Here is a 12580-nt window from a genome sequence, read left to right on the forward strand (position 1 = left end):
ACTTTGTTAGCTGACCAATCAGAGCCTATTGAGGGTGAGACTTTCAGAGGAACTAGGAAATACGACAGTCGTTTTCATGTTAGCTGAGTTGCTGTAAATAATCAAAGTAAGATATATATGAAGAAAAAATGTGATTTACTACAAATGAAGCATAAGCACACATTGCTTTGCATTTTATGAATGCATCCAAATCTTAAAAATACACTGTGGACCAACCACCCCTTTAAGGTTTTCTGGGGAGTATAACAGTTATCAAATTCAAAAATGGAATAGTCAAGCGTAAAATAACATGGTCATCATTGTTTAAATATTTATATAAAAATATTAAATATGTATGTATATTTATAAAAATTATATATATAAAATATTAAATATGTATACATATATATATATATATATATATATATATATATATATATATATATATATATATATATATATATATATATATATATATAATTTTTTTTTATCTTTAATAAACAGTCTAATCCTGCAATGTGACAATTGCAGATACATACATTGCGATATTTATGCTGCAACAATATATTGTTCAACACGGTGGTCACATGGAAAAACTGACAAGCATTTTTCTTGCTGTAAAAGTGTAATTTCTTGCGTGGAAGTATGCACATTAGGAAGTCAAACAGGTTTTAGACTTTATTTGTATGAAGTTCTATACATAAAATATGTCATGAAATTGAAATATGATCAGTTAAACATACTCTTATCCTTCAGTCAGCTCTAAGTGAGAGCAACGTAGACCAGTATCTGCAACATTTCACATCTCTCTCTCTCTCTGTTTTTTTTCCTGACCTTTGATCTGAAAGAAGCTTGTAATTTAAATCCTTTCACAAAACCATTTGCTTCAACAGTTGGAAGACCTTCAAATACCGAGGACTTAATCATCTTCTCTGTTTTTGATGAAGAAATGAATCAAGTTATTTGGCCAATTGGCAAACGTTTTTTTGCCTCTGCTGCATAACTTACAAGCATATTTATTGTCTTTTTCCAGTTGTCATCAGCTGGCTTTATTGTAGCCATCAAGAAGACTTTTAATAGTTTCTGACTCCCTCATAAATCGGAATATTTGCAGTTATTGCCCTAGCTTTGTTCTCGCGGTCCATTTTCCGCAACCATCAACTTCATTTAGGCATAAATACAGCACAGTGTAATGTAGAACTGCTTATTTGGAATATCCTAATACATTTTTTACCTCAGATGTTTGTGAATCTCGTTTGTGAGTTTATTAATGATTCCCACCGACTCCATTCGTCACTGTCAGACAAGGTGCAAACGAGACGGTTATGGTTCAGTAATTTGTTTGCTAAATGATACCGCGATGAGCAAATCATTTTTACCATTGACACGTCTGTCCTTTTTCTAACCGCATGCCGCCTTTATTTCCACATCCATTCTCAAGTCCTTTGTCATAAAGACAGCCAGTGACGGTATTCACATTTGTCTCAGTGTCGTCCCACAGTTCAAGACTCATAAATGCTAACAAACCTAAGTAACTTTCTTTGTGCGCTCCGGCTGTTAACATCAGCCTTTCAGCAAGTGAAGCATGTCTTTAACCTTGTTTAGCCTTTTGGAATCAAGTGTAATCTTCTCTGACAGGAGATTAATGGCACCATCCCTCTAGTTTTTACAGGGAGGAGCGAGAGGCAAAAATGAAGGGGAGGAAAGGAGAGAATGAAGGTCTGCAGTCTGTCATTGTGTCATACAGGGATGAGTTTGGGTGAAAGGGCTCTGCGAAAACATTATGAGAGATGTATGGATTTTTTGCTGTTTTGTTCTCCCCCCTCTATCTGTTTGCTCATGGTAATCTGTCATTCTGTCATTTACCACAGGTAGAGATGTCTGTCCTGCTGGCCTACAGAGACATTTTGGCGAAATGAAAGGGTACTTCGTTGGATGTTTAATTTATGTTCTGGTCCATTTGGCTCAATATTTGGGCATCAAATAATGCTCTTATGGTGTCGATTCATTTTCTTTTGTATATTTGCAATGTCGAGCCATTAGCAAAGCACTGGACAAATCTCGGTAAAAGTTAAGGAAAATCTGTATTTATTAGACAAATGTTTACAATCTGATGAAACCCACATGTTTCCTTCTAAAAGTGATGTTTTGTCAAGTTGTAAAACATTTTAACCCTCAATGGCAAAGGTGCCCAACATTTTTTTATGAAGGGTCAAAATTTAAACTTGATTGAGGGTGATGGGCCGCCTAAATATACCAAACTGTATTGCATTAAAGTTGCCATGGTAAATTCCTAATTTAATAATATTAAAAACATAGAAAAACATTCTTTAATTGTATCAAAAAAAAAGAAAAAAAAGAAAAAAAATATATATATATTTATATATATATATATATATATATATATATATATATATATATATATATATATAGTCAACATCTAAAAATATGTTTTAGAGTTTCATGACACTTTAAAAATCTGATTAATTTACCTTTTATTTAAACATTTAAGTTTTGCTTTTTGTGAAGCTCAACAATTAAACAAACAAACAAAAGGTTATGTAAAATTGGAAACAATGAATTCTGTTTGAGGGATTCTCCCCATCTTTCCTCTAATTGGTTGGCAGACTAAATCAAAGGTTACCATGGGCCAACTTTGGCCCTCGGGCCCTATTTGGGCATCTTTGCATCAGATGAGCCCTTTTGGGACCATAGACAGCTTGAGCACACTGCTATTTTAGTGAGTGTCCTATAGTGGCAGGCTCACAACCTCTTGTTTGTATAAAATTGCTCATTTTATTGCAAACGATTATAGTATGTTTATCATGATACAGACATTTGCTTTATTTGAAGATTTTGAAATGTTGTGCTGAACCAAATTTGAAGTTTTCAAAGACCAGCCAACTACTTTTTATCTTTAGCTCTTTTATGGTGTTAGTTTTCCAAGAAGGGAAAGCTTACACATTGAGAGATTATTAGTTTGTATCAATGCAGTTTTGGCATTAGAAGCAGATTTTGAACTTTAAAAAATAATAGGCATTTCATCATACTGTCCTGAACCCTCCCTGCAAGGCCTGACACTTCACTTCTGATATACCTGGACTCAAAAATGACTGCTTGCTGCTAGATTTATGAATATTTTTTATTTCCCAACACAAATGAGGTCTTCAAGATGGGTGTTTTGAGTGGTGAATCTTCTCAATGGCCTCTTTTGAACTTGATCTTAATGAAGAAAAGTTCACTATTAACTCTCAAAAATTAAATCTCTATTAAATCTCAAAACATTTTTCCACATTGCTTACTTCTTACTTTTAGTATGTGTGCTTTATTTCTGTGTTTCAGATTTGTCTAATTTTTGGTGGTGCCTAAAACTCCATTTATTTCATGGGTATCAAAAATGTATAAATAAATTAATAACGTACAGATTAAAATGTATTAGAATAAAAAAGTCTTAACAAAAATATTAGGTTTTAAAATGTATCTTTAACATATTTTGTAGTTCTAAACATGCTCAGCTATTTGCGATAAAATGCTAAAATAAGTGATACTGTAATTTAAGGTAATGAATAAGTCTGTGGTGTAACAGAGAATGTATATTACGCTGAACGACAAAGCATCTATGATAATAAAGCCAATATAATGTGTTTATCACAGCTTCTTGTAAGAAATCTAACAATAAAATAGATGTTTGGCTTTTCACTGAAAGAAATTTGGTTTTACATTGTAACTTTGACATTATGACACTATGAAAAGGTAAAATTACCAAAATATTTAAAAGCACTTATGATCTTAAATTATTACTATTTTAAATGTGATTTTTAAAATAGCTTTTTGATTTTGTAACACTGAATGTCTTCTAACAAAGTTTGGAACATTAATTCAACAAAGCTATTTGTAAACTCAAAAAAGACTTTCATGCATTTATGCATATAAAACTTATTTTGTAAATTTAATTTGATGCGGACACTAAAATAGTACGTTTCACAAAAATAGGATGTGTAACAGGATGACCCTTTGATAATTTAAACTGTTGGGAGATTTCCCAAAGCAGAATTTGTTGGTTGATTAAATTGTCAGAAATGACCAAAAGCAAGCTGCTTGGTTTAAAAGAAAACTCATGTTACACATCTGACAATACACTTCTTTTTTTTACTCGTAAAATGATGCAGAAATTGATTTTATATTTTTACATGTGCATTAAAGGGCGGCATGGTAACTCGGAGGTTAGCACTGCTGCCTGACAGCAAGAAGGTTGCTGGTTTGAGACCCTGCTGTGTCAGTTGGCATTTCTGTGTGGAGTTCTGCTCATGTTTCCTCTGGGTGGTTTCTCCCACAGTCCAAAGACATGTGCTATAGGTCGATTGAATGAACTTAACTGGCCATAGTGTATGAGTGTGTATGAATGCGAGTGTGTATGGGTGTTTCGCAGTACTGGGTTTTGGCTTGAAGGGTATCCGCTGCGTAAAAAAATATCCTGGGATAATTGGCGTTTCATTCTGCTGTGGCAACCCCTGATAAATAAGGGATAAAGTCAAAGAAAAGTGTATGAATGAATGAATGAGTGTGCATTAAACACATTATGCCATGCACAAAGCCTATTTTTCCTCTCTGCAAATGAACTTTCATGTAATGTGCTCTGGGTTGGATCTACTGCAATGTTGCTTAGATTTGTTCTTGGCTTAGTCCATGTTGGCACTGATGTACAATTCAGCCAGCTCCTAGCAACAGCATAGCAACATGTTAACAAAACAATCAGAACACCTTAAAATCTTGGCATCACAGAGTTTTGCGTCGCTCAAAGTTTTTCAGGAAATGTTAAAACATCAAGAAAAGCTGTTAGATGGAAGTCTTCCCATAATAGGTACTGGTTTGTATATGTTCTGGACTCTGTGGGAGGAAAGAGGTGGTAATGCCCTGGAGGTTAAGCCCAGATGGTAGCATTTCTTCCACAGCCCCAAACAGCTGCTCAATCGTTTTGTAATTCGGCGGTGTGACGACTGACTAATGGCAAAGGCCCATCAATGTGTGTGTGAGACTGAATGATGGCTGGGACTTTGGGGGGCCCCCACTGTTGCGTTTAAAGGTAATACCTAACCACACCGGGCCCCTAAATGTGCAGCAAATCAAGGTAGTGTTGAAAAGGCTTTACAACACTCACCCCCTACACTAAAGCAACGTCCTGTAATTAGCTTCAGACCATTGCCTAAACTTTACATATCAGAAATCAGACCACAGCGTGCTTGAACATAGACTGCTTAAACATTCAGTCCCTTGTGGTCAGTTTGAAAGGAAATGTGCTTCATTGCCTTAACATACAGAAGTACTATGGATATCTGGTTCTGTGAGGATCAGGGAGGTTAAAGGAATTAAACGATGTTTAACTCAATGCTGTCTCAGATTTAAAGTGTGGCATGATGTTGATTACAACGAAAATTAATTTTCAGTTGTCCAATTTTTTCCAGAAGCAAAAAATCAAGGAATGTTAACAGGGACTATTTTTTGAGGTTTAAAAAGCAGAAAAAATGTAATATAATGTAGACTTTAACATAAGTTTTTTTTAAACTCAGATTTTTATCCCAATTGTTAGGTTTGTCTACATTTTATTTGGGTTAAAACAACCTGACATTATTAGATTGTAGAGTTGCATATTTGCAGATGCTTTAATTTGGCATAATAATAATTATTTAAATAAATCTTGAACAATCACCATTAATAGGTTTACAACATAATTCAGAATAATCACTGAAATCTCATGTCTTGTCCCTCAGCATTATAATTTGGCTTAACATTCATTCATTCATTCATTCATTCTTTTTCTTTTCTGCTTAGCCCCTTTATTAATCTGGGGTTGCCACAGTGGAATGAACCACCAACTTATCCAGCATATGTTTTTACGAAGCGGATGCCCTTCCAGCTGCGACCTATCACTGGGAAATACCCATACACACACTCATTCTCACACATACACTATAGTCAATTTAGCTTACCCAATTCACCTGTACCGCATGCAGTGGTGGAAAGAGTACTAAACATCATATTCAAGTAAAAGTACCATTACTTGCCTAAAAATGTAGTGCAAGTAGAGTTAAAGTATGTGTTGTTAATATAACTCAAAATATGAGTAGAAAGTAGACATTTCAAAAGTAGTGTGTCTGTAAAAGAGTGTGTATGGGTGTTTCCCAGTCCTGTATTGTGGCTAGAAAGGCATCCACTGCGTAAAAACCTATGCTTAATAAGTTGGCGGTTCATTCCACTGTAGTGACCCTCTGATAAATAAAGGGACTAAGCCGAAAAGAAAATGAATGAATAAACAATCACCATTAATAGGTGTACCACATAAGTCAGAATAATCACTGAAACCTCGTCATGTCCTTCAGCATAATAAACCATAATAATTTAGCTGCATTGTTTTTCTTTCTTGTATTATTTTTTTTTAGATTGTAAAACTGCATATTGCATTGATTTAGGATAATGAAAATAATTATGTAAATATATATTAAAAAATCACTATTAACAGGTTTAAAACATAATTCAGAATAACAACTGAAATGTCATTTAGCAAACCATCGAAATTTGGCTTAACATATAGTAATGCATTTGTTACTTGTACTTATTAATACTTCTAATATACAGCTGAAGTCAGAAATATTAACCCCCTTTGAATTTTTTTTCTTTTTTAAATATTTTCCCAAATTATTATTTTTAACAGTACAAGGAAATTTTCACAGTATGTCTAAATATTCAGGAGAAAGTCTTATTTGTTTTATTTCGGCTAGAATACAAGAATACTTTATTCTTTTATGAACCATTTTAAGGTCAAAATTATTAGCCCCTTAAAGCTATATTTTTTCGATAGTCAACAGAACAAACCATCAATATACTAAACCTTGCCTAATTACCCTAACCTGCCTTGTTAACCTAATTAACCTAGTTAAGTCTTAAAACGTCACTTTAAGCTGTATAGAAGTCTTGAAAAATATCTCATTTACTGTCATCATGGCAAAGATAAAATAAATCAGTTATTAGAAATGAATTATTAAAACTATTATGTTTAGTAACGTTGAATAAAATCTTCTCTCTGAATAACAGAAACTGGAAAAAAAACAAACAAACAGGGGTTTAATAATTCTGACTTCAACTGTATGTAATCATGCTATATTTCTTTTACTTAGAAATATTTTAACTTTCTTACTATTTTTTTTTACACTTTCTTTGCTTGTTGCTGACATCAGGGGGTAAAACCTTGTGGTTTGCAGGATAGATTGTAAAGTATAAAGGTTTAAATGACAATAAGGCTAATTTAAATTTTCATATTATATTATTTAATTTTATGGAATTCCATTTTGTCTTTGACTCATTGAATGATTTTTTCTGTGTAATTGCAAATGATTTAATATATTTGAATACACTCAAAAAATGACATTTGTTGTTTGTTCAAACTGCTTAATTAAAATGAGCCGAAATAACACGGTTCTTGAGGTTTTTATTTGTACAATCTAATTGTTTAATGTTCAATCCACTTCAATTTGTAAAAACTAATAAGATAACTCAATCCCTTCATGTTGTCCTAACACAAATCAATTCTGTGCAACCCAGGATTTTTTATAGTGTATTTTTATGTTAGTATAAAATGCTGGGTTTGATCTGACACAATCGATTTGTGGTGGGACAACATGAAGAAGTAATTTAACTTATTAGTATTTACCAATTTAAGTGGATTGAACATGAAACAATGAAGTTGACCCTCCTCAAAAAAAATTTAAATAAAAAGGAAGAATTGTGTAGTTTCGGCTGCAAACACCAGTATGAGTGCATTTTCTTGTGTCTACTTTTAAAGCACTGAGTATTTTAAACACAGACTTGTATGCGTAAGTGTTACCCCATAGCCAGGATTTTCATTCATTTCTTTATTTTAAAAAGAAAGTGCAAATCTAAAGGATTTTCTGGATTAACATTATCACACATGCTGTTTATTAAAGTAGTGTTGAATAGGGGGCCGTGTGGGTATTTTATCAGAAATGGAATCTGTTGTACTGGCAAAAGTGCTTTTGTGAAGTTTAGTGTTAAGTTTTCTTAGGATTTGACATTTTTAACATTAAACAAAATGTATATTATTACTCCATGCATGTAGGAAAATGGTTTTAGCTTCAGTATTGTAAGCGTTGTGTTTTATTTCTTTAACGCATTGAATATTTTTCTGCTGGTGTGAACATGATAGTTATTCTAACCTTTCTAACAGAGCGCCTCAAGCTTGAACATTATTTTCCTTTCTCAGTCCACATAATACTTTGTTCCAGGAAATCCTTCCCTTTTCTAGAAATGAAAAGCAAACGATCGGCATTAATAGGTTTACCTTTAAAACAGTTCTTGGGCATGAATATGAGGGCTCTTGTGGATTTGAGAGAAAACAGTTTTGCTTTATTGTACAATATTATTTTATTGACTTTAAAAGTGGACTTATGGACATTTAGGTACATTATAAACATACTGACTAAGCATTTTAAACCTCTTACATATCATTAAATAATATATCAATTAAGCTTATGACATAAAAAGCCAATATAAGGTATTAAAATAAATATTGCACTGATGTTTTCTCTATCTTAAAATTCCTAAAATGTATAAATAACCATCAAATATAATCATATGGGAATAAATAAGTGTAATATCAATAAGATTGAGGTGTTTTAAAATTCAGTATTTGTATTAGGATATTTACATAATGTCAGTCCTCTCTTTACTCTTTACTCTCTTTACATTTTAAAATAAATGAAAATGACAAATTAATTTCAACCCAATTAATAAATGATTAAATAACTGTTAAACCTTGGCAGATTTTCCCCAAAGTTGTATTCATAAAGAGATCAAATGCTCAGAGCGTTATTTTTATTACACGTTAGCATCAATAAAACTTATTCAACCTTCTGTATTTTCAAGTTTTACTTTCATCTTTGTACAGATATGTTAGTATTTCTCAAACAGCTCTGAAGGTGCAATGAATTACAGCCCTGGCCAAAAGTTTGCAATATTGACTGGGATTAAAAGTTCAAATGTCAGCTTTCTTTATGTGCACTGACATTAAAAGAGTTCAGCACAGCCTCCCGCAGTCTCTTTAAGGCAAAAAAGTGTGTCAGATTGCTTAAATTAAATCACTAGTTTAAAAACATTCAATATATCATAAATGGTTTACTTAGCCTGATCACACAAGAAAATGTGACTATTTTACAGTTTGTCAGTTCAGTGGCTAATTTGGATGAATTCAGTTGTATGAAAATGTATAGCTTTTAAAAGGAGACGTTGCACCAAATCTCACCCCTAAACCCAACCATCATTGGGAGATGAGCAAATTGTAAAAAATGTACAGGTGAGATCGTACAATTCAAATGTACAAGCCACTAAATTGAAAAGTTACAAGTTGGCATGAGATAGCATTGGAATTGCAGTACATGGGGGGAAATGATTATTTAACACTTTTTTTTTCCATTTGTTAAGCAGCTGTAGACATGAAATTGAGCCAATTTATCATAAAAACCTAAATAATACAAACATAAAAATAAAACAAAACAATGAAATGAAACAAAGAGAAAGTTCTGAACTATTGAAATGTATTTAATACTTTATAGAAAATATTTTTTTGGTGACAGCAGCTTGTAGATGCATGTCATATGGAGAATGAAGTCACTTGAATTGCTCAGGTGTGAGTTTTTTTTTTTTTTTTTCCACAAAGACATCAACATAGTGTAAAAATCTTGATGGTTCTGTGGGTCTTGTCCATCAAATCTGAGCTTTATTTTGTTTTTTCTACTGGATTTAAATTATTGGCTGGGCCATTTCACAGTTTGATTTTTCTTTCTCTGAAACCATTTAAGAGTTTCCTTGGCTGTGTTTTGGGTCATTGTCTTGCTGAAATGTCCACTCTGGTTTCATCTTCATCATCCTGATAATGTAGATGTTGTATTGAAGCAGCTGATAATAGTTTATAGTGACGAACGTCAAAAAGTGGCTGAAGAACTACAAAGATTTTAGCTCCTGTCTGGGCTTTCACTGCCTTTCTGCACTTCCCTTTCTTCATGTGTTCAATACTTTTTTCTTGCGTCAGCGGCAGATTTAGACATGGGCACGGGGAGAAAAAAACAAGCCCCAGTAAAATCTTTGAGATACCTTTTACTTTATACAAATATATTGATTTAGAGTGTTAATCCAAGAATAAAGATGTTAGAGGCCATTCACATTGCGTCTTTTGCATGCACAAGCTTGTTACTCTATGTGCAACCGAAACAACGCTGGGGAAATCAAACTGACGCATAAATGCAGAAAATTATTCCCGCTCACCTTACGCGCTGCTCTGCCTTACGCGCTGCTCTGCTCCCGATGTAAATCCCAGTGGTTACAGTCACGCCAAAAAAATCTGTGTGTCTATGTGGTGAAACTGGTGTAACTATTATTCCGACGTATCAGCATGCATCGAGTTTCACAAGTCGACAAAACTAAAGTTTATATGATGATGATCTTATTTTGACTAAGCATGGCTATGAAGCAGAAAGGAGGGATAATGAGCCAAGGAGGTAAGACTTTCTTGGTCATGAGTTGGGTCAAAGACAACAGATAGTTCCATATATATATATTTTTTTGTATCCTACAGAATTGTCATAAATATTCATGCAAAAGATTTCTTTAGTGATCTTTGCATATCAATTTAGTTGTGTCTTTCTTTACATTGTTTTCCAGTTACATTTAGGATTGATATCTGCTATTTATTTAGAATAATAATTGTATATTAATAATAATATTAGGTGGTATATTGGCCACTACTGGGTTGTGGCTGGAAGGGCATCTGTATGGGGTGGTTTACCCGGGTAACCATCACTGCCATGTCATTTCATTTTATCACACATAACTTCATTTGTAAACAAATTAGTCTTGTTTCGTTTTCTTTGCATATATGCATTTCTTTGGTTGTTACTAACATCCAGTGAAAATTTCAAGTCAACAGCACTTTTAGAAACATGTTTTCTGAGAAAAATTTTGATGTGTTCAATATCCTCCCCCAAAATCCTCCACCAAGCATATGATAGTGCTATAAATTCTGAAACATGAAAGTGGTGGTTGACAGGCTATGCAAGGTGTCATGCAATTTATAAATAAATTAATAATTGCCGATCGCCACATACTGCTGCGAGATCTAAAGTTAAAGCCTATTTACTGTCTCAAAGTACACGCATGTTCTCTCATCTCACATTTCTTATGTTCTTAATTGTTGTCATAGTGAGAGGCCGTTAAAAGCCTATTATAGCATCTCAGCTTCTCTCGTGGGGTGGAAAGGCCAGCTTGCAATTTTAGCATAAGAATGCAGACCCTTATGCATGCCATTAGAGCGGTGTACAGTAACCATTACCCTCCATTTCAGATGACAGCATTGAAAGACCCCTATAGAGACCACCGTGTTTACCGTCGTTAGACTTCATAGCCACACTTGCTTTTATATTTATAAAATACTGCACAGCCTGAGGGCTAAACATTCAGACTATTCTAGGATGGAGTTTCCCGTGTAAGCGATCTAGACACACAAGGACGCTTTTCTGGGTAGGAGATAATTTGTTATTTTGGTCATCTTAGATCTTAATAGCGCTTGATTCCTTTACTTTACGGTTCTGGTAACTCTCTTATCCCTGCATGATCTGTTTGTACTTTTTCTTAATGGACTCTGCTCTCAAATACATTTAACATGCAGTCAGTCCATTGTTTATGTAAGTTTGGTGTCAGGTTGCGCTTTGAGATGTATTGTGGGTCCACCTTGGCCAAAAGCAAAGCATATATGCTCCATATGCTCTCCAATTTGGAAGAAAAATGTGGTTTAATGCTGAGATGTCCTGCTAAATTTGGAGGAGTTTCTCTTTGCTGCCATTGAAAGGAATGCAACGGTTGCCACTCATGCATTAGGTCAATGTCCCAGAGTTCGTAAGAGGTCAATGAGATCTCTTGGCCATGAGAGAAGAGACTATGGGGTGTCTTTTTGGAAAACGCACACATTTTTTTTAACCTGGATTTATGAAAATACATGCCTCTGATGACATTTTAGAAAAAATTTTTTTAAAAGTACAGTGCTCAGCCTATATAAGCTCACCCCTCACAAATCTCTTTTAAATTGTATATGTTTAATAAGAAGCTATGCAATTTTTAAATTGTGCATATACATTAGATTTGTCAGTACTAAAGCCAAATCGGGAGATTATCTAACCCAATAATGGACAATAACAGTCCAAAAACTAGTACACCCAAATTTATATTTTATAGAAAGTTATTAAATGCAAATTTAAAAAAAGAGGACAAATTAAATGCAAATTAAAAAAAAGAGGAAAAATTTAAGAGAAGAAGAAATACTTTATATTATAGGCTTATTAATAGGCTGTAATTTTTTTTGCAATATTTTGCTTGAATTTGTGTTATCTTTTAATTTCGAAATATGTTTGGTGATTAAACTATTATTTTAATGCATATATCTGTTTAATAAATCTGTTTTGTTTATATGCACCAAAATACATTGATTATATTCACTGAGAAATGAAATTTTTTTTTTTTCAAAATGTGTTGTACTCAGGTA

The sequence above is a fragment of the Danio rerio genome, chromosome 6 (assembly GCF_052040795.2).
Source record: "Danio rerio strain M-AB ecotype USA chromosome 6, GRCz13ab, whole genome shotgun sequence".
In the NCBI taxonomy this organism is placed as follows: domain Eukaryota; kingdom Metazoa; phylum Chordata; class Actinopteri; order Cypriniformes; family Danionidae; genus Danio; species Danio rerio.